Source organism: Terrapene carolina, unplaced genomic scaffold (genome assembly GCF_002925995.2).
Source record: "Terrapene carolina triunguis isolate 2854851 unplaced genomic scaffold, T_m_triunguis-2.0 Scaffold58, whole genome shotgun sequence".
NCBI classification, from domain to species: Eukaryota; Metazoa; Chordata; order Testudines; family Emydidae; genus Terrapene; species Terrapene triunguis.
In genome coordinates, this window is record NW_020664409.1 from 105,680,060 (window position 1) to 105,701,031 (window position 20,972).

Here is a 20,972-nt window from a genome sequence, read left to right on the forward strand (position 1 = left end):
AGTGTGGTCAACTTCCCTATAGCATCAGTACTACTACCAATTATTAAAACCTCTTAGCACTTATACAGGGTTACCATATGTCCGGATTTTCCCGGACATATCCGGCTTTTTGGTCCTCAAATCCCCGTCTGGGGGGAAATTCCAAAAAGCCGAACATTCCAGGAAAATAGGGAGGGGTCGTGTGGCTTGGATCCGGTCTGGAGCCGCTGGGGCCGGAGCCGGAGCCGCTGGGGCCGGAGGTGCTCGGCCGCCAGCCGGCGCCGCTCACCCGGGGCCGGGGCCGGACGAGCCGGTGCCCGATCCGAGCTGGAGTCGCCGGGGCCGGAGCTGCTCAGCCGGTGCCCCGGGGCCGGAGCCGCTCGGCTGGGGCCAGTGCCTGTGCCCCGGGGCCCGAGCAGAGCTGCAGCCGCTGAGGCCGGGGCGGGCCAGAGACGCTCGGCCGGAACCAGGGCCGGTGCCCCAGCCGAGCTGGGGCGGCGCCGGCGCGCTCGGCCAGAACTGGGGCCGGCGCCCTAGGGCCCGAGCCGGGCCAGAGCCACCGGGGCCAGAGCCGCTCGGCCGGGGCCGGTGCCCGAACCCCGGGGCCCGAGCCAAGCTGGAGCCGCCAGGGTGGCCCGGAGCCGCTCGGCCAGGGCCAGCACGCTCGGCCGGAACGAGGGCCGGTGCCAAGCTGGAGCCACTAGGGCCGAGGCGGGCCGGGGCCGGCGCCCCAGGGCCCGAGCCGAGCCGGGCCGGAGCCGCTCGGCCGTGCCCCCAAGCCCCAGCCCCAGCTTACCTGCTGCCTGCCTGTTTCAGGCTTCCCGCGAACATTTGATTCGCGGGAAGCAGGGGAGAGGGAGGAGCAGGGGCGAAGCGTTCAGGGGAGGGGGCGGAGTTGGGGCGGGGACTTGGGGAAAGGGGCAGAGTTGGGGTGGGGCTGGGGCGGGGTTGGGGCAGGGGTGGGGCCCCTTGGAGTGTCCTCTTTTTGTTATTTTAAAATATGGTAACCCTAATTTATAGCGTTTTTCGAGAGTGGATCTCAAAGAAGATCTCAATGGGCTTTACAAAAGAGGCTAGCATAACTATCTCCATTTTAGAGATGGAGAAATATAGCCACCGGGAGGCGAAATGACTTTCCCAAGGTCACCCAGACCAGTGACCGAGCCAGGAACAGAATCCAGACCTCCCAAGTCCCAGTCCAGTGGTCTATCCACTAGGAAACACTGCATCCCTTATACTTAAGAGAAGTGTATTTTGAGTGCTTTGCATAACTCAGAAATTGCTTAATGAATTTTTCTCAAATTAAAAAACACAGAAAACAATCCAAATAAGATTTCCCACCCACCCCCCTTTCAGAGAAGTGAATGAATGAACAGAAGGGTCATGTATTAGACAGTTACATTTATTTATAGCTATAAAATTTATTTTACAATAGTATAATGAAAGGATTTCATGATCTCATATGCCATCTAAACTAGATTTACGTCAAAGAGAATCTGGGATGAATCTTGTTACAGTTTAACATCAATTGCTTACCATTGGGATCTTCAAAAGCCACTAACAGAGTTAAGCAACGCAAGTCGGATTGAAAAAAATCAATGGGACTTGTGCTCTCTTAAGGTCCTCAGGTGCTTTAGAATATCTCAGCCTAAACAGTTTTACCCAACATTAATAAAACCCATTGAAAAAATTAGTTCACTGGAAATTCCACATACCTTAAGTAGATTTTCCAGCGCTCAGTAGTAGGTACTTGCTATGACTGAGATGGAGGTCTGAAATAATAATTTAGACTTGATCAGGATCCTTTTTTGACATATGAAAATTCAGATTAGTCACATACTTGATACCTGTTGAATGCAAATAGGTTTAACAGTGACCCCAGCAATATTAAGTCAAAATAATTTTCCAAATAAATGGACTATGTGGCAGTCAGTTGGGGTACATCTTGTGTTATGATATCTACTGGAGATGGAAGTGAATGCCTTATCGAGTGTTGGAGTGTGTTGTTAACAGTACTGTAGGTGATGTGAAGGTGGTAAAAAAAAAAAAAAAAAATGCTGGAGACTTTTCCCTTATTATTTTCATGCTTTCAAGGTTTTGGATGGATGGGTCTGATGAAACTGTAATAGTCTAAACCAGGGGTTCTCAACCTTTTTCTTCCTGAGCCCTCCCCTATAAAAACTCCACGGCCCACCTGCGCCACAACAACTGTTTTTATGTATATAAAAGCCAGGGCCAGTGTTACGGGGTAGCAAGCAGGGCAACTGCCCAGGGCCCCACGCCACAGGGGGGCCCACAAAGCTAAGTTGCTCAGGCTTCAGCTTCAGCCCCATGTGGCAGGACTCAGGGCCTCAGGCTTTAGCCCCATGTGATGGGGCTTTGGCTTTCTGCCCTGGCCCCAACATGTCTAATGCCAGCCCTGCTTGGCAGCCCCCCAAAACCTACTTGCGACCCCGCCCCCCCAGGGGGCCTCAGATCCCTGGTTGAGAACCACTGGTCTAAATGTATCTTGATGCTGATTGTGTGCGTGTGTGAAGTGCAAACCACAAAAGAGGCCCCAATTGCTGAATGAGGATTCTAGGTGCTACAACAGTACAAATAATAAAAATGAATAAATAAAGTCTCCCTGAAGAAAATCTGAAAACAGTATCTGGTGAGAAGAACTGGTTACTCATCCTGTGCAGTAACTGTCGTTCTTTGAGATGTGTGTCACTCTAGATGCGTTTGCAACCCCTGCACCTTTGAGCGGAGATTGTCATAGTACTGTCTGTTTGGCCCGTGCATGCATGCTAGTCAGTTTCATGCCCCCATACCATCATTATCTAACACTGCGCAGGCGAACTGCTCTCCATTCCTTCTCTACCGCAAATCCCTATAACAGAGAACTCCGAAGCAAAGGGGAGGGAGGGCAAGTAGTGTAACACCCATAGGTACAGACATCTCAAAGAACTACAGTGACTGCACAGGGTGAGTAACCATTTCTTCTTCTTTGAGTAGTGTCCCTATAGGTGCTCCACTTTAGGTGACTACCGAGCAGTTCCCCATAAGGCAAAGGGGGCTTCAGAGTAGAGTCCAGTATGGAAGAAAATACAGCTGAGACTAACACAATATCAGAAGCAGAGTCGTGAGTTACTGAGTCGCGTTCAGTGAACGTATTTATAGAAGCCCAGGTAGTGGCCTCACTTATTTCAATAACGGGCATGTTTTTGAGATATGCCATAGAGATGGAAATGGAACTCCTATAGTGAATTTCTATGTCCAAAGGTGCTTGAATATTACAAAATTCATAGCAAGTATTAATGCAACCAGATATCCGCTGGGAAAGTCTTTGATTAAAGATTGCAGACCCTTTCAATCGATCTGTGGGCAAGACAAACAATTTGGGGGTCTTTCTGAAGAGTTTAGTCCTAATTCAGATAGAAGTGCTCTCCTGATGTCAATGGTGTTCAGTAGTGCCTCTTGCTTATGTAGGTGAGGTTTAGGTAGAAGACTGGCAGGTGAATGGGTTGGTTAATATGGAACTTGGAGAAAACTTTAGGTAAAAATTTGAGGTGGGGTTGCAACATGACCTTGTCCTTAAAAAAATACCGTGAAAAGGGGGTCATGCCATAAGGGTCCCTTTTTTCTCCAACCCATCACGCCGATGTGATGGCTATCAGGAATGCCATTTTCATGGATTAATGGAGCAGCAAACAGGTAGCCATCAGTTCAAATAGTGGTCTTGTATGGCAGTGATTCTCAACCAGGGGTACATGTATCCCTGGGGGTACGCAGAAGTTTTCCAGGGGGTACGTCAACTCATCTAGATATTTGCCTAGTTTTAGAACAGGTTACATAAAAAGCACTAGCCAACTCAGTACAAACTAAAATTTCATACAGACAATGACTTGTTTATACTGCTCTATATACTATACACTGAAATGTAAGTACAATATTTATATTCCAATTAGGGCTGTCAAGCGATTAAAAAAAAATAATCGCGATTAATCGCGCGATTAAAAAAAATTATTGCAATCAATCACACTGTTAAACAATAATAGAATACCATTTATTCAAATATTTTTGGATGTTTTCTACATTTTCAAACATTGATTTCAATTACAATGCAGAATACAAAGTGTACAGTGCTCACTTTCTATTTACCTTTAATACAAATATTTGCTCTGTAAAAAACAAAAGAAATCGTATTTTTCGATTCACCTAATGTAAGTAATGTAAGTACTGTAGTGCAATCTCTTTACAATTAAAGTTGAACTTACACATGCCGAATTATGTACAAAAAAATAACTGCATTCAAAAATAAAACAAGAAAGTAAGCAATTTTTCAGTAATAGTGTGCTGGCACTTTTGTATTTTTATGTCGGATTTCGTAAGCAAGTAGTTTTTAAGTGAGGTGAAACCTGCGGGTCTGCAAGACAAATCAGCCTCCTGAAAGCGGTACAATAGTCTGGAAAGGTTGAGATCCACCGTTGCAAGGCATTTAAGAACTAGATTGAGGTCCCAAACTGGAGTAGGACACTTGACTGGCAGACAGAGATTTCCAAGCCCCTTGAGGAACCATGCATGCTATGTCCTTTTTTATTTTGACCAGAATTTTGGCTAATAGAGGAGTTGATACAAATGCATACAATAGATCTGACAACGAATGAAGGGTGAAAGGCACCCCCCAGGGATCACTGACCCAGTCTGCTGCTGGAGCAGAACTGGGCACATCTCTTGTTTATTGCTGTGGCGAACAAGTTTATCTTGGGGGTGCCCCATTGCCAGAATATGTGGTGTAATATGCTGGAGTCTATTTCCCACTCATGGTCTCAGAAGAAGTGGCTGCTGAGTGTGTGCGCGGTCACATTCTGAACCCCTGGAAGATAAATTATTGTGATGACAATCCGATTGTGTATGCACCAATTCCAAAGTTTGACAGCCTTGGCATGGAGGGAGGGGGGGCCTTGCTCCCTCTTGCCGGTTGATATAAAACATGTATGATATGTTGTCCATCATTACCCTTATATGCTTGCCCCTGATTAGTTGTAGAAACTGAAGACAGGAATATCTGACTGCTCTGAGTTCCAGGAGATTGATGTGAAGCATGGTGTAGTGGGGTGATCACCCGCTCCTGGCCTGAAAGGGTTAAAAACAGCCCTGGGAGAGGGCTATGGCAGGGGGTTAAAAGCCAGCCCTTGGAGAGGGCTAGGGCTGGGAGCCTTAGGCTGGGCTGATTGGGTAGGCAGCCTTAGCTGTGGCCACACCCCAATCAGGCCTCAGCTGGCCCTATATAAGAGGCTGGGAGCCAGGAGCTCAGCAGTCTCTCTCTAGCTATAGAGGGAGATGGGCCTGGCTGCAGGGAGCTAGAGACAGGGTACCTGAGTGAAGCAGGGCTGGGGAAAGGCAGAGGAGCCGGGGAGCTCCGGCCTGGAAAGCCCCAGGCTGCGGCCTAGCAATGGGTACTGGGGATTGCAGAGGGCAGCCCAGGGGTAGGCAAAGGCAGCAGGTTCAAACCCAACCTAGCCAGAGATGAGTAGGCTGATACTGCAGTCTGCCCCAGGGCGTGGAGGCTAGATGATGAGTGGCAGTATCCTTATACTGAGGCGATGTGGGGATAGTGGGTGGGGGTTCCCCGGGGAGGGGAGACCCTGAGACTGAGGGGTGTATGGCCAGGGGGCAGTACCCCAGATAACGGGGACCGGGTCCAGCAGGGACACAGGGGCCAAGCGAAAGCGGGACACCGGTCTGCAGAGGGTGCTCCAGAGGCTGGATGAGCTAATTCCCAGAAGAGACCAGCAGAAGGCACCGCGGGGTGAGTCCCACTTGCTACACATGGTCTCTTCTGACATCCGTTTGCCCTGGCCCATGTGAGTCCAGATGTGCTCTCCACCCTAGTAGAGAGGCATCATTTGTTATGACAACTGTTGGGGAAGGACGTACAAATGGGACTCCTGTGCACACACTGATGGACTTTCCACCAATTGAGGGGTTTTTTTTTAACACAGGTGGGTATGGAAAGTAACATATTTAAATGGTGTCTGTTTGGTGAATAAACTGTCCTGAGCCACCCCGAAGGCAGCACATTCAGAGCCTGGTGTGGTCTATGACAAAGGTACTGGCTGCCATGTGCCCCAACAACTGAAGACAGTTCTTGGCTGGTGTTTGGGGAGGCTGAGCTGGATTGTATTGCTCACGATGGAAAGGGCTACAAACCTATGCAGAAAAAGGTAGGCTCTTGCTATTACTGAATTGAGAGGAGCACCCATGAATTCTAAGTTTTGCCCAGGGATCAAAGTGGATTTTTGAATGTTCAATTGTAGGCCCAAGTTGAGGAAGAGACCTATGACTTCAGAAGTTGCCTGTAAAGTCAGCTCCAGGGACTGGTCCTTCAGCAGCAAAACATCCAGGTAAGGGAACACTAAAATATCTTTCCTGCGGAGCTGTGCTGCTAGTACTTACATGACTTTCAAAAACACCCTTGGGGCAGATGAGGCCAAAAGGGAGCACCCTGTTCTGAGCGTGGTCCTGGCCGACAGTAAAACATGGGAATTGTTTGTGAGATGGGTGGATCGCAATGTGGAAATATGCATTATAGTTAAAGGACTAGAGACCCAAGTATCAACCCTGCATTGCATCAGAGAAAATGAAGACTTTCTGGATAGAAGTCAGCGTTTGGTACTACAGACACAGCATGCTGAAGAATCAGAGAGGGCAATGCAGAATGGGGAAGAAAATTGGCAGCATGTGACCTCCAGAAAAAGGAGAACCCATGTACTCCTAGTGCAGATAGAGGTAAGAAACCGTTTTCAGGCTCTCTGCACAGGTACTACGACGGAGAATGGTTTGGAAGAGTCTACTGAGGGAAGGGATCAGAAGGAGACCCCATCGACCAACACCACATGGGATGCATTGTACTAGGGATGGGGGTTCCACGACCATCATTCCCAAGAGGAGCAGATAGATGGTGGTGGTAGGGGACTCCATCCTAAGGGGGACGGAGTCATCCATCTGCCGTCCAGACCGGGAAACTCGAGAAGTGTGATAATTGCCTGAAGGATTGCTAGGAAGAGATGGGATCCACCTAACGAAGAGAGCAAAGAGCATCTTCGCAGGCAGGCTGGCTAACCTAGTGAGGAGGGCTTTAAACTAGGTTTGCTGGAGGATGGAGACCTAAGGCCTTACGTAAGTGGGGAAGTGGGATACCGGGAGGAAACACAAGGAGGAGGGTGCAACAGGGGAGGCCTCCTGATTCTTACTGAGAAAGTAGGGCAATTGGCTAGTTATCTTAGGTGCGTGTACACGAACGCAAGAAGCCTGGGAAACAAGCAGGAAGAATTGGAAGTCCTGGCACAGTCAAGGATCTATGATGCGATTGGAGTAAGAGACTTGGTGGGGTAACTCACATGCCTGGAACACCATCAAGGATGGGTATAAATTGTTCAGGAAGGACAGGCAGGGGAGAAAGGGTGGAGGAGTTGCACTGTATGTAAGAGAGCAGTATGATTGTTCAGAGCTCCAGTATGAAACTGGAGAAAAGCCTGTTCAGAGTCTTTGGGTTAAGTTTAGAAGCGAGAGCAACAATGGTGATGTCGTGGTGGGCATCTGCTATAGACCACCAGACCAGAAGGATGAAGTAGAAGAGGCTTTCTTTGGACAATTAACAAAAGTTTCCCGATCACAGGCCCTGGTTCTCATAGGGGACTTCAATCACCCTGACATCTGTTGGGAGAGCAATATAGCAGTGCACAGACAATCCAGGAACTTTCTGGAGAGCGTTGGGGACAACTTTCTGGTGCAAGTGCTAGAGGAACCAAGTAGGGGCCGTTCTCCTCTTGACCTGCTGCTCACAAACAGGGAAGTAGAAGTAGGTGGCAACCTGAGCAGCAGTGACCATGAGATGGTCGAGTTCAGGATCCTGACAAAAGGAAGAAAGGAGAGCAGCAGAATACAGACCTTGGACTTCAGAAAAGCAGACTTTGACTCCCTCAGGGAACTGATGGGCAGGATCCCCTGGGAGGCTAATATGAAGGGGAAAGGAGTCCAGAAGAGCTGGCTGTATTTTAAAGATGCCTTATTGAGGGTGCAGGAACAAACCATCCCGATGTGCAGAAAGAATAGCAAATATGGCAGGCGACCAGCTTGGCTTAACAGAGAACTCTTCAGTGAGCTTAAACACAAAAAGGAAGCTTACAAGAAGTGGAAACGGACAGATGACTAGGGAGGATTATAAAAACATTGCTCGAGCATGCAGGGGTGTAATCAGGAAGGGCAAAGGACAATTGGAGTTGCAGCTAGCAAGGTATGTGAAGGGTAACAAGAAGAGTTTCTACAGGTATGTTAGCAACAAGGTGGTCAGGGAAAGTGTGGGCCCCTTACTGAATGGGGGAGGCAACATAGTGACAGATGATGTGGAAAAAACTGAAGTATTCAATGCTTTTCTTGCCTCGGGTTTCACACACAAGGTCAGCTCCCAGACTGCTGCACTGGGCAGCACAGTATGGGGAGGAGGTGAGCAGCCCTCAGTGATGAAAGAACTACTTAGAAAAGCCGGACATACACAAGTCCATGGGGCCAGATGCAATGCACCTGAGGGTGCTGAGGGAGTTGGCTGATGTGATTGCAGAGCCATTGGCCATTATCTTTGGGGGAGGTCCCAGACAATTGGAAAAAGGCAAATATAGTGCCCATCTTTGAAAAAGGGAAGAAGGAGAATCCGGGGAACTACAAACCAGTCTGGCTCCCCTCAGTCTCTGGAAAAATCATGGAGCAGGTCCTCAAGGAATCCATTTTGAAGAACTTGAAGGAGAGGAAGGTGATCAGGAACAGTCAACATGGATTCCCCAAGGACAAATCATGCCTCACCAACCTGATTGCCTTCCATGATAAGATAACTGGCTCTGTGGATATGGGGAAAGCAGTGGACGTGATATAAGTTTTCACTAGTGGTATTTCTACACAACTGCTGGAACTGTGCTTCCCAGCATAGGTAGACAGATGCACTTTAGCTCTGCTCAACCTACTGTGCTAAAAATAATTCAGTGTGGCTGGCCATGATGGCATGAGCAGTGGCTCAGGCTAGCCACCTGAATACAATCCCACCCAACCCCATGGGTTTTGTACTCAGGCAGCTAGCCCGAGCACAGTCCACGTCATCACAGCCACAATGCTATTTTTACTGCGCTAGCTAGTGCATGTCTGTCTCTACTCGCACTGGAAAGCGCCTTCCCCACTATTGTGTAGACATACCCACAGACATTAACTCAAGAGATTTCTGCCTCTATTGAGATTTAGGTTATGTCTACACTACATCTTATGTCAGCATAATTTATGTCGCTTGGGGGAGGGTGACATAACTGTAAACTCTCTAGTTCAGTGGTGCCCTTAAAAGTTTGAGATTTGGTAAATCATAGGAATTAAAGAAAAGACCTATTAGATCAATGAGTCTGTTCCACTGTAACTTCAGGAGGAATTTTCTCAAATAGAAGATGCATCATTATTAGTTTCCAGTAGAGGCCACAATGAGATAAACTTCACAAATGTAAAAAATAGTCACAGTCCAGATTTTAAACTGAGTCTAGACTCTCATTTACCAAGACATTAAAAAACTGAATTATGTAATCTCATTAGTGAGTTCAGTCCCTCGAATGACTTAATACTGGAACAGCAATAAAACAGACACACCTTTGAATGCATTTGAGAGGAAGCCTCCGATGTTAAATCAAAAGTGAGAGCTGGCATCTTTTAAGAGTGAAAAGTAGTGGTATAGAATCAATGCACATTCTCATCAAGAGTTCCAACCAACCTGTTATTTTGAAAGCAGCAAAGTTAACAACTGCATAAAAAACAATATTAATTACATGAGAATTGCATCAGTAGGCAGTTTCTACCTTTCCTTCTTCATGGAGAGAAATATACGAGACTATAAAATGGTGGCTAATCTAGTTGTTTGCAGAAATATGAGCATTAACGCCATCTTTAAAATCAAGATATTAGGAGCTATAAACATTCAAATCCAGAGAATATCTGCAGACAAAGAATATGATATCATTTGAGGAGAAATCCTCCCCTATTTGGTCTCTACAGCCACAAATGTGAATAAAAGATGTCCCTGCCTCAACGAGTGTAGAACTGATGTCAAACAACATGTAGCAGAGTTGGCTAGGCAACGGGGATGGGAGGACAAGTGCTAAGAGATATTATGCAGTTGCTGTTGTTATTGATAACTGCATCATGAGTATTGATTTTTAAAAGTGTACCTCATCTTCCTACAACATGCACATGAATGGATATGCAGACCCCAGCTTACACATGAAGTTACTAAAAGGGTTTGTAGGCCTTGCAGAAGCATATTTTGTGGTGAGACTTGAAAATGGCATGGGTAGAAGCATGGTAGGCAGGATCAGGAAAGGGGCGGCAGGCACTGAGGCTGCATGGAAGAAGACACAAAAGTGCAAGTGAGAAGAGTGTGGTCAGCTCTACAGTTTGGGTGAAGTAGAAATTAAAAGACAAAGGCAAACAGTAGACAAGGACACATACTAAACTGGGTAGGGCCTTGAAGCTTCGGACAAAGAGCTTAAATCCGATATGGAAGATGATGGACTGACCAAAGTCCAGGATAACCCAATTAATGTGGTAAGAAGCTACAGCATTCCCATAATGGCACTGTAAAGAGAGGAGTAGGAGCAGGAGCCATAACTAAGTCTTTCCAACATCCACAGCAAAGAACCATAAAACAAACAGGAGAGAACCTCACACTTTGAGACCAGCAAAATATTATGTTTCCCTGGATGGAGCTCACCCACTCAGGCCTATGGAAGTGAGGTGTAGAAATTAAACCACTGTTTATATAATAAAAAATAAAAGCCACAGTTTTAGACCCCGCCAAGTTGCATGTTACCTCAGAGGGATAGATTCATTTTCTGAGATGTAATTCCCCTTATCTACTTCGATTTTATTTAGTACATTCAAATGTAAATCCTAAGTCAGACACTATGAAAGGTTAACAAGGACACTGCCAAGTATGAATCATTTAAGACTGCTGCTGCAAGATTCATCCCAGGCACCTTGAGTGAGCAATTCTGACCCAACATCCCTTGGGGGAATAAATAGTTTAACAGTTTTAGTACCGTCCATTGGAGGATCTCAAAGTGCTGAATTAAGCCTGAGTTAGGTGTTATCTCCACCATTTTACAGATAGAAGAATTGAGGCAGAGTGATTAAACTGACTTGACCAAGATAATTCAAGTCTTCAGAAGAGGCAGAAATAGAACTCCAGTCTCCTGAATTCCTGTCCTTTGTTTAAGTCCATCGTTCTCCCCTTTATCTACAAGTGATTGGTAGTAAACCTATAGACCTTAGATGCAGGAAGTGTTATTAGATATTGGACACTAGTAGCACTTCTAGACTATCAGTAACTAAATGTAACAGCACTGGGGTAAAGACTCTCATGAAAATACCGAAGAATCTTTACTCTTTACAAAAAATCCAAACCAAAGTAAATGAACTACCAAGGTACATACAGAAGCTCCCCAACTTACGCAAGCGTTCCGTTCCGGAACGCCTTGCATAAGTTGAATTTTGCATAAATCGGGAACGTATCTCCAACAATTATGCCAAAAAAAAAAAAAGCTTACGGAACTTTTTCCGTAAGTCCGGATTTCCGTAAGTTGGGTTTGCATAAGCCGGGGTGCGTCTGTACTACATTTCATGTTGCTTTAATCACTTCTCGTTCACCCTCTAACTTATATGCAGCCTCAACTATTGTAAGTGCTCTAAAATCCAAACAGTTAATCAGATTGATTTGAAATGTCATGTGCCTCATGGAGGCACAGGACAATGTTAGTGATCCTAATTTGACCGAGGGGTTCCCAAGTTGCAGGCCCCACCCCCTAAAAAACACTGGTTTTCTTCTGCCACCTTGTAATGTTAAACAGAGGTATAATGTATCTTTTCCCCCCTTTTTTTCCTTTAATAGTGTTAGATGGAATCCTGTAGGTGAGAGTGAATGGGTTGTAAAAAGGAGGTGAAGAGCTTGTATATTTCAGCAACTGTTGTGTTGTCAGAGTTAAGGTATATGTGTTAACAAGGCATATTGGGGCATTACTGAAGAATTGCAAAGTTAAGGTTAACTTTATGTACAAGTTACTTTAAAGTAACTCATTACAGGTGTTCCTTGACCTTCCTCTGGAGCATCTGTAGGAAACAGGATATCATAGCACAAGGTTCTCAAACTGGGGGCTGGGACCCCCTCAGGGGGTTGTGAGGTTATTACATGGGAGGTCGCAAGCTATCAGCCTCCAGCCAAACCTTGTTTTGCCTCCAGCGTTTATAATGGAATTAGATATATAAAAAGTTGTTTTTAATTTATAAGAGGGGTCATACTGAGGCTTGCTATGTGAAAGAGGTCACTAGTACAAAAGTTTCAGAACCCCTGTCATAGCAGATGAACCAGAGGTCTTATCTAGTATGGCAAATCCTGTGCTCCTATTTTCAGCTCCTTGCACATCATTTATTGCCCTTCACAGCATCAGAGAAAAGGGCCGGGAAAGGAGGAACGTGGCAGAGCTGAGCATCCATGTCTCTGGGTTAAAACACAGCTGTACTCTTCCCCCTCACCCTCATATGCTCTGTTTCAGAAAAGCAAGAAATAGCCACTACTTAGTTAACAAATTAAAACACAACCAGCCCCAAAGAACTTGTCATTTAGTTTATTTGGAGGCTTGGCTAATTTAATTTTTTCCTTCCTTTTTGTAGTCCACATAGCTTAGTACCCAGCACCAGGCAAGGAGGAGGCAGCAGCAGCTCCTACTAAACGCAGAAGAGGCTCTTGCCATTTCAAACTGTTCCAGGAACTTGAAGGAGACATGGAGGGAGAGAAAGCATTTGGTAGCCTGATCTCCTCTGCTCCCCACAAAAAATAAATGGAAGGTGGGGTTGCACATAGGAATTGGCTTGGGGTAGGTGTATGGGGTAAACAAAAAGAAACTGGATACTGAGTGGGAAGTGCATCTTACAGACAGTGAAGCCCACTCAGTTCTTTCCTGCTGCCCCAGCCTGTATCAGCTGGCCTGGCAGTCACGCTTTATCTTCCCCCTGTAAGCCTCTGATTTGTTGCCACAAAGGATCCCTTCTTTCACCCAGAGTGCAGGGACAAAACCACTGTCCCGACAGAGGACCATGATAGTACGAAGGGGTCAAAAAAAAAAAAAAAAAAAAAAGTTCAAGGAGTCCGGTGGCACCTTAAAGACTAACAGATTTATTTGGGCATAAGCTTTCGTGGATAAAAAAACACTTCTTCAGATGCATGGAGTGAAAATTACAGATGCAGGCATTATATAATGACACATGAAGAGAAGGGAGTTACCTCACAAGAGGAGAACCAGTGTTGGCAGGACCAATTCCATCAGGGTGGATGTAGTCCACTCCCAATAATAGATGAGGAGGTATTAATTCCAGGAAAGGCAAAGCTGGTTTTGTAAAAAAATGTTGATGCTCTCTTCTATCAGCAGTTCAAAAAAAACTTTGGAAGAAAGCTTTAAGACAACCTGCTATAATCTCTGCAGGAGCAGCAGGATTTGGCTCAATGTTTGAGCAGGCAGCTTCATTGTCTATTCACTGTCCCCAACCCCAAGTGCACATTTTCTTCACCAACTTAATATTTAGGATGGTGGAAGTGGGAAAGCACATATGCTTTCCTCCTGCTATACCCAGGGCATCAAATGCCTATAGGCTGCTGTTGCAGTTTGAAGCTAAAGGAAAAAAGTTAGTCTGAGGACAGATCCCAAAATTAGATGAATTACAGTTTAACTGTGTGTCTGTGTGTGGGGAAGAGGAGGGGAGGGGGAAGAGTTAAAACTTTAAATGAACTTACATCTGTATAAAGGTGGAGCCTTGCTGCAAAAGGAAACTGGCTAGAGTATTACTCACTCCCCCCTTTTAGCCAAAGGATGAGGAAATAGTTTGATGCCAAAGGAAACTGAATAATTTCTGTTCAGGTTCCCTCTGCAAGCTCTTTTAATGCTGAACCTGGTAAAAAGGAGAGAGGCATAGAAGGAAGATACAGGGGCAAAAGGAAAAGAGGGCAAATAAATAAAAACGGAATAAAACAGAATGAAGATAGTTATAGAAAAGACAGAAAAAATAATAAGGGACAGAGTGTGCTGCAAGTTCTGGGTCTGATAGAGCCTCCCCATTTCCACCCTTGGACTGCTGTTAGATATGAGAAAATTCAGATATACACAATATTTAATGTTAACCTATAAGGGAAAAGAAAAAGTGATAATCACTTACTATACAGAGCCTTCAGCTCTAAGTTCTTTAATGCTCTGTCTACAACATGACCTCAAATTCCTCTCTTCCATCTCTATACTTGTTCTCCCCCACCCCACCCCCCCATCTGGAATCTTTTCTCTGCACCTGACAAACTGCTCTTAGCAACCACTTATGACCAAATTTTAAGAGCCTATGTTCCATCCTCATCCTTCTCAATCTCTCAGCTGCCTTAGACTCCTCTGATCAAGGCCTCCAACCTGAAGGCTCGTGAAAGCCAAGGGAGAACAATTCCTTCACTTGGTTCTCCTACTACTTCTCTGGTCACACCTGAAGCAACTCTTTTGGTGGATCCCTCTTATTCTCTCTTTTGAAGGACCATCCCTCTCTCTCTCAAGACACCATCTCCTCCATCCATATGACTCCAACTATGAACTCTCTGACCTGTTTCCCTCCAGCCAATCCCCAATCTCAGCCAGTTTCTTTGACATCACCTCCGGAATCTCATTGTTAAGGCCCTACTTGAATCGTGGGATGATTGTCAAATAATTGCGGCTGAGTTGCAGACAAGCATGGAAAATCAGAGAAAAGTAATAATGGACCTTTATTAATTGTGGTGATTTGGAAAAGCCAAAGACCTATTTGTTTAAGAAAAATTTGCTGGAACAAAATAAACACTCAAGTATTATGTTATGCCTGCTAATTTTTTTCTGATAACCAGACATTTTGCTGCAACTATAATACTGTAATTAATACCCGGAGCTGCCAGCGGGACCCCCGGCCGTCAGTGGCCCAGGTCTGTCAGCCAGGGCTCATGCTGTCAGCACCATGCACGGCAGGGCTCCCGCTGTCAGCCCCTGGGCTGACAAAACTGTGGTGGAAGCCTAATGCTGCGGAATCCACAATATCGTGAATTAAGTAGGGCCTTACTCATTGTCAATTTAAATTGAATGTATACAGTTTCTAGCGCAAGTTGTGAGGGGGAATCCAGATCATGGCCTTTTGGCCCTACCATAACACAAATAACAGGGAGCCAACTTCAGGAATATTTTATAATCCAAGCTGCCTCAGATTTGCAACACAGAAGATCAAAGAGAAATTTCACTGAATAGAGAGCCTGGTATTTTTGAGTATCTGCATCACCGTCCCAGTTGTGCGAGGTGCTGTACAAACAAAGACAGACTGTTCCTATCCCAACAAGTTTACAATTTAGGAAGAAGAGAAACATACAAAGAATAGGAAAGGGAGACAATCTCATAATATACAAATTTATATACACTGAGGTTTTTTAAAGATATTTTTAGTTTCTTAAATAAGTGCCTATGAACTTTCGTCCTATTTGCCTAGCTATTAAACATTGCCTGATTTCTTGGAGAACATGTGGCAGAAATGGTTCTGGAATAAATCATTTACACAACAGCAGTAACTTTAGTTGAATTTGACTGGGAAAACAACAAAAGCCTCCCACCCTCAAAAAATAAAATAAAACACCAACCTACAAAACTCATCAGGTAGGTTTTTCCATCCTATCAACTCCATTTCCCTTCCTCAGCCCTCTAATGTCTGTATTTCTAACTAATAAATGGCAATCCGTGTTCTTTCAAAATTTCTGGAGTCTGTCAAATCCACCATGCTATGCTAGCTTTCAACCATAGGTGCACCCAAAAACACTGACCTGAATTCTGAAACACCACCAGCATTTTTACAAATTTTAGCGTTGCAGAACCTGCAGTTAAAATGTTTGAATCCATTCTTGTTTTCCATTTCTATTCTTAAAAAAAAAGATAACTTTCAGAATAAAACAGCTACTCGGTAGAAGTCAATAATCAGGAAATGTTGTATTTCAGTTCCTAAGTAGTACTTAACAGTCATATTTGGCATTAAAAACTATTGGGTTGTTCTCATTTTAAAGTGTTTAGCAACCATTCCATAGAAGAATTGCCTGTCAGAATGATCACATTAAAACAAAATTATCACGTGTATGTTTTTAGTTTGCTGGGGTTTAAAAAAAACCTTAAAATTCTAAAACATTTTCATGAAATTAAGAGTCAGTATGAAACTGGCAGGGTGGATTGATTTAAATCACTAGTCAGGAAGACTCGATTTAATCATGGTTTTCTATATAAAAGTGCATTCTTGTTGGTTGTTATAACCTTAATACAAATTCTTCACAACTCAGATGTAGGTTTCATTTTTAGAAGGTACACACTATACATCTTTAAACAGAGATTTATTTTGAAAACTTTTCAGATTAGTTTTACAGGTATATCAGAAAATGAATTATTGTTTGGTTATTTCATTTACCAAAAATAATTGAAGCAGATAGTTATGAAATCATTGGGAGGTGAACTAGCTCCAATTCAACAGGTTAATCATTAACATTTGGAGGATTTTCTTGCCATGTTGTATTAGAAAGAGAACATCACCAGACAGACATTTAAATTGTTTTATTTAACTAAAACAACAACGTTAAGTATTCTGGATTTTTTTTTTCTTCAACAGCAAACATATAATATTTTAACAAAACAAGCATATGTCCCTCGCTTCTCACATTTATCTCCAGACTTCTCCTTGTCCAGATCTATTCTGCCCCCAACAATCTTCTAGTCACGGAACTTTTTGAAACTTTGCACTTTTAGAGAGAGGTAAGGGATTGACTCTGCGTACACAAATCTGCAGAGGGACAACAGAGTTGAGGTCTGTTATTTCTCAGCTCCATATATTTATTTAAAAACATTTTTGCTATTAACAAGCATGTTATCTCTGGAGACCCACATCCACAGTTTGAGAACTGCAAAACTAAGCATCTCTGATGGTATCTTCTAGATGGAGCACTGAGTCCCATTGGGTAGATAGAGAGATTAACCTAAATAATCTATACAGAAGCCCCTGGAACTCCATAAAATTGGGACCCTAATCCATGAACTATTGGAACTCATTTACAAAACTTTTCTTAAACATTACATGAATATATTGTCTAATACTATAGAATTAGAATTTATAATCCCTATTCCATGATGAGATATCTTTGAGCTATAACGTATCTTAATTAAAACCATCTTTACATAGTTTTTTTCCTCAAAAAGCATTTTATCAAAAAAATCCGATTTAAATCAAAAAGTCCGAATTTTTTTATTTTTAATAAAAAATCATTGATTTTTATCCACTCTGGAACTGGTTTGATAATATCCCCCTACAGCATTTGAAATACAAACACCAACCTCATGCTAGTGCAAAATAACTAAAAAGTGATATGGACTAGAAACTGCCTACAGACAAAAGTGAAAATATTTGATTTTCATTGTCCTTGCTATGTGAAATGCAAAAAGTAAACAACCAGCATAAATGATGAGAAAAATTCAAATGTTTAAGTTTTCACTTTTAATATTGAAGAGTGTTATTTGTAATAAAGATAAAAAAATCTTTAAGTGTGATTTCTAACCTGACAATGTTCCTTTGATATACTGCAGAATCTTGAAAAATATTTTTCTTCTTTTCACATTCTGGGTATCTTTTGAAATATGATGATATGGAGCTTCTATAAGAAATACTCAATGTCTTTTTAAGAGTCAAAGTTTTACTAAGTTTAAGACAAGATATTCTGACTGGAGAATTACAAATTTACAAGATTTGAATATTCAGTTTTGAGAGCAAAATATTAGCCTATTTACAGCAAATAATATACTGTGAAATATATCTGATAATTTTAATGTTTAAAGAGTAGCTGCCAATAGCTCTTAATGAAAATAAACAGTGTACTTTTAAAAATATTTGAAGGATATAGAATGTTTGCTGTTATTGGGAAAAGGCATTTCCATGAATTCTAAAGGAATGTGAAAAGAGTTAGAACATCCTATATCTCCAATCTGTATGCTACACTATATCAAATATAGTGCTGCCATGCAAAGCAGCAACTGGAAAACTAGGAAAAGGTATTGAGTTTTTTATGTTATTTTTTGCAACATGCAATAAAATATGTTTTATTCGTTTTGCCGAGATGCACAATTTCTGGAGATAGCTTCAAATCAAATAGAAGCTGTCAAACCACAATCCATTACTAGCTCCAGAAGTGTAATTTTTGCATAGTATCCAGAAACACTGTTGCTTCAACAAATCTCTTAACTTTCTTGGTATTGTAATTTCTACCAAGCTAACTGTTCGGGTATTAGTCATCAGAAGTTGGAAATATAATGGTTTACCACAGAAAGAGCTTTTAATACTACTTGACAGATACTTTGAAACAGACTTATTACAACTACCTTAAACACTTATAATATATATTCAAAATGTTATATTACTGCTATATAATAATCTTTTATTCTGAAATAGTGTGCATTTCAGATACAGTTAGAGACTGACAATCAACCACACATGTTCAGTACTTTTAAAGATACCTAGGGTTTAATAAAGCTCACAGTTTTTGAAAAGAAGTATTATGCTGTTTTATTTGCAATTCTTTGTGTGCATTTTATCTTTTCCAAAAAGTTGGAAGAAAGAATAACAATCCAAAGCCATGTTCTACCAAGACTGGATTTAAAATACATGTAAGATAAATCCTTACATGAAAGCAAACTTATTTTAAAAAACACACTAGTTTTCCTCGCTCTTCACATTTTCAATCTTTAGATAACCAATACCATTTACAAACATGTAAATTAGAGAAAATAGTTTCTCTATTGTTGTAGATTTGCCAGACACCTCACAATACAGGCAGTGACACTTGCCCCAATTCTGCAAACTTCAGTGGGACTATTCACAGAGCATATAGTTAAACACACACATACATCATGCAGGATCAGAGCCACAATCCTGGCTCCAAAAAGTTTAAAAGCTGTACTCCTAGTCCTGCACCTGGATCCATGATGGGACAAGACTTCAACCCCACAGATCCAATGCAGAATCAGGGCTTAATTTCAGACATGAAACAAGGGGTAGAGGGATAACAAAGAAGTAAGAAGGGATATGGAGAAGGATGGATGGGGCAAACAACATCAATATGATTAAAGTTATTCATTAAACCATGTTAGGTTTAATACTTAAGGCACTGCTTCTGCAAAATGATTCACAAAAGTGCACCTTGATCTCAATGAGGCTCCATGCAGTCACAGCATAGAGCCTCAAGGTGGTTCAGCTTTGCTCGATCAAGAACTTTATTGTTAGTATCCTGTACACTGAAAACACTGTACAGGCAACACAAGGGTGAAAGAATGCAAATTAAGAGACACCATAGTGCAAGTTTACTTTTAAACTAAGTGAATATTGTAATTAAACATATTAGTCCCATTGATGAAAAATATGAATCCCCAAACACTCTGCTTTCTGTTGAACTTTTTATTTCAACTCATTTACTATAGCACTGCCATTATCCTGGTCACATTGCCAAAAACCCAGCTACAGGCTGACTCTGCAAGACTTTGACATTGGTGTTAAGGCCCATAGGATATATTCAGCTTTCAGAACATTTAAATGAGAGACACTGCAACTAGTTAAAGCATAAAACTACACAGTTATGGAGCCACACAGTCTTTCAGTTAGGAGGGAACAGGAGAAGCTAAAAAAGGACTAAAGCAAAGAAAATTATGTAGTCCAATATTGCAAAGTTAGGAAAACAGAAAGGAGGCAAGAGTCTACTATGTACAAAGTATTGTGCTTTAAAATGAGTACCCCTGGGATTGGAAGAAAAAAAATGGGTATTGTTACAATTGTGCATTTCTGACTGTATCCTGACTTCACGTTCGTATCAGATTTAAAAACAAAAATCCTGGGAAGCCTAAGAGAACCCTTCATGGCAACTACTCCAACTGCTCTGGTGCTAGGTAGATAAATAAAAAAAGGCATCCTCATCGAGGCACAATTCCCCTTCTTCATTCACCCTTTACTGAATAATCTCCCAGTGTGTGAGAGCGACACCCACGAGCCTCTCTTCTCCTTCCTCTCAGATCAAACCCCCGGCGCCTCAGCGAGCACTACAGATCACCGCACCAAAAAAGAAATCTCAACCACTTCCCCTGGCCCCCAAGCTGGATGAGAAAACCGCAGATTTACCAGCGGAAGGGGCAGCCCCGCTCTAGCCACGGCCCCCCCTCCTTTCCCTTTGTTTACTCTGTGGGCTAGTCACCCCCGTGTGAACGCGCCAGCCCCGAGCCCCGTCCCACCACACCCGGGGGGGGGTGACGAACCCCACCTTGCCGCCGCACACGGCTCGCAGGAGGGGGCGGGCGCGGTCTGCCCCTCTCCCCACGAAGGAGAGAGGGCGGGTGGCTAGGTAGGGATCTGAAAGGCGACCTCGCCTCCTCCTTCCCACCCGCAGCGGGGGGGGGGGGCCCCCCCCCCCCCACCCCCCCCCCCCCAGAAAAGGCCATTGACAGCCCACTGCACCCTTCCGGCCGCCCCCACCCAGCCCGCGCCGGAGCGCGCAGAGCGCGCTGTTCCCTCCGCCACACGAGGGCTCCCCGCCACAGACACGCGGGGAACGGGAGGGCTCGTCCCCACAAGGGACAGCCGCTGTAGGGCTTCTCCCCCTCCAGAGGGGCGGGGGTGTCTCACCTCCCCGGGGGCGGGGAAAGGAGGCGGACACGGCGGTGCCGCTCGCCAGGGGAGACACCCCCCTTCCCCATTACATAAGTTGGGGCCATTCTGCCTCACTTTCCCTGCCCCCCCCCCGGCCAGCCCCGGCCGCGGGGACTCACCAGCCTGAGTCTCCGGCCGGCGGAGCGCGAGGTCTCGCGGGGAGCTGGGGGGAG

General features: G+C 44.0%; 1 protein-coding gene across 9 annotated transcripts in view; it reads right to left on the minus strand.

Annotated features, from left to right (window-relative positions):
• Nucleotides 1–20,972, minus strand: part of PTK2 (protein tyrosine kinase 2) — a 352,467-nt gene extending 331,495 nt beyond the window's left edge. For 6 of the 9 annotated variants that reach the window (XM_026646750.1, XM_026646742.1, XM_029913965.1 and 3 more), the window contains exons 1-2: nt 20,919–20,972; nt 1,695–1,751 (exon numbers count right to left, since the gene is read on the minus strand). The gene's annotated coding sequence lies outside the window, so the exon portion shown is untranslated. The remainder of the gene's footprint in view (nt 1–1,694; nt 1,752–20,918) is intronic. The other 3 variants (XM_026646762.2, XM_029913961.1, XM_029913962.1) reach the window with 2 other exon arrangements.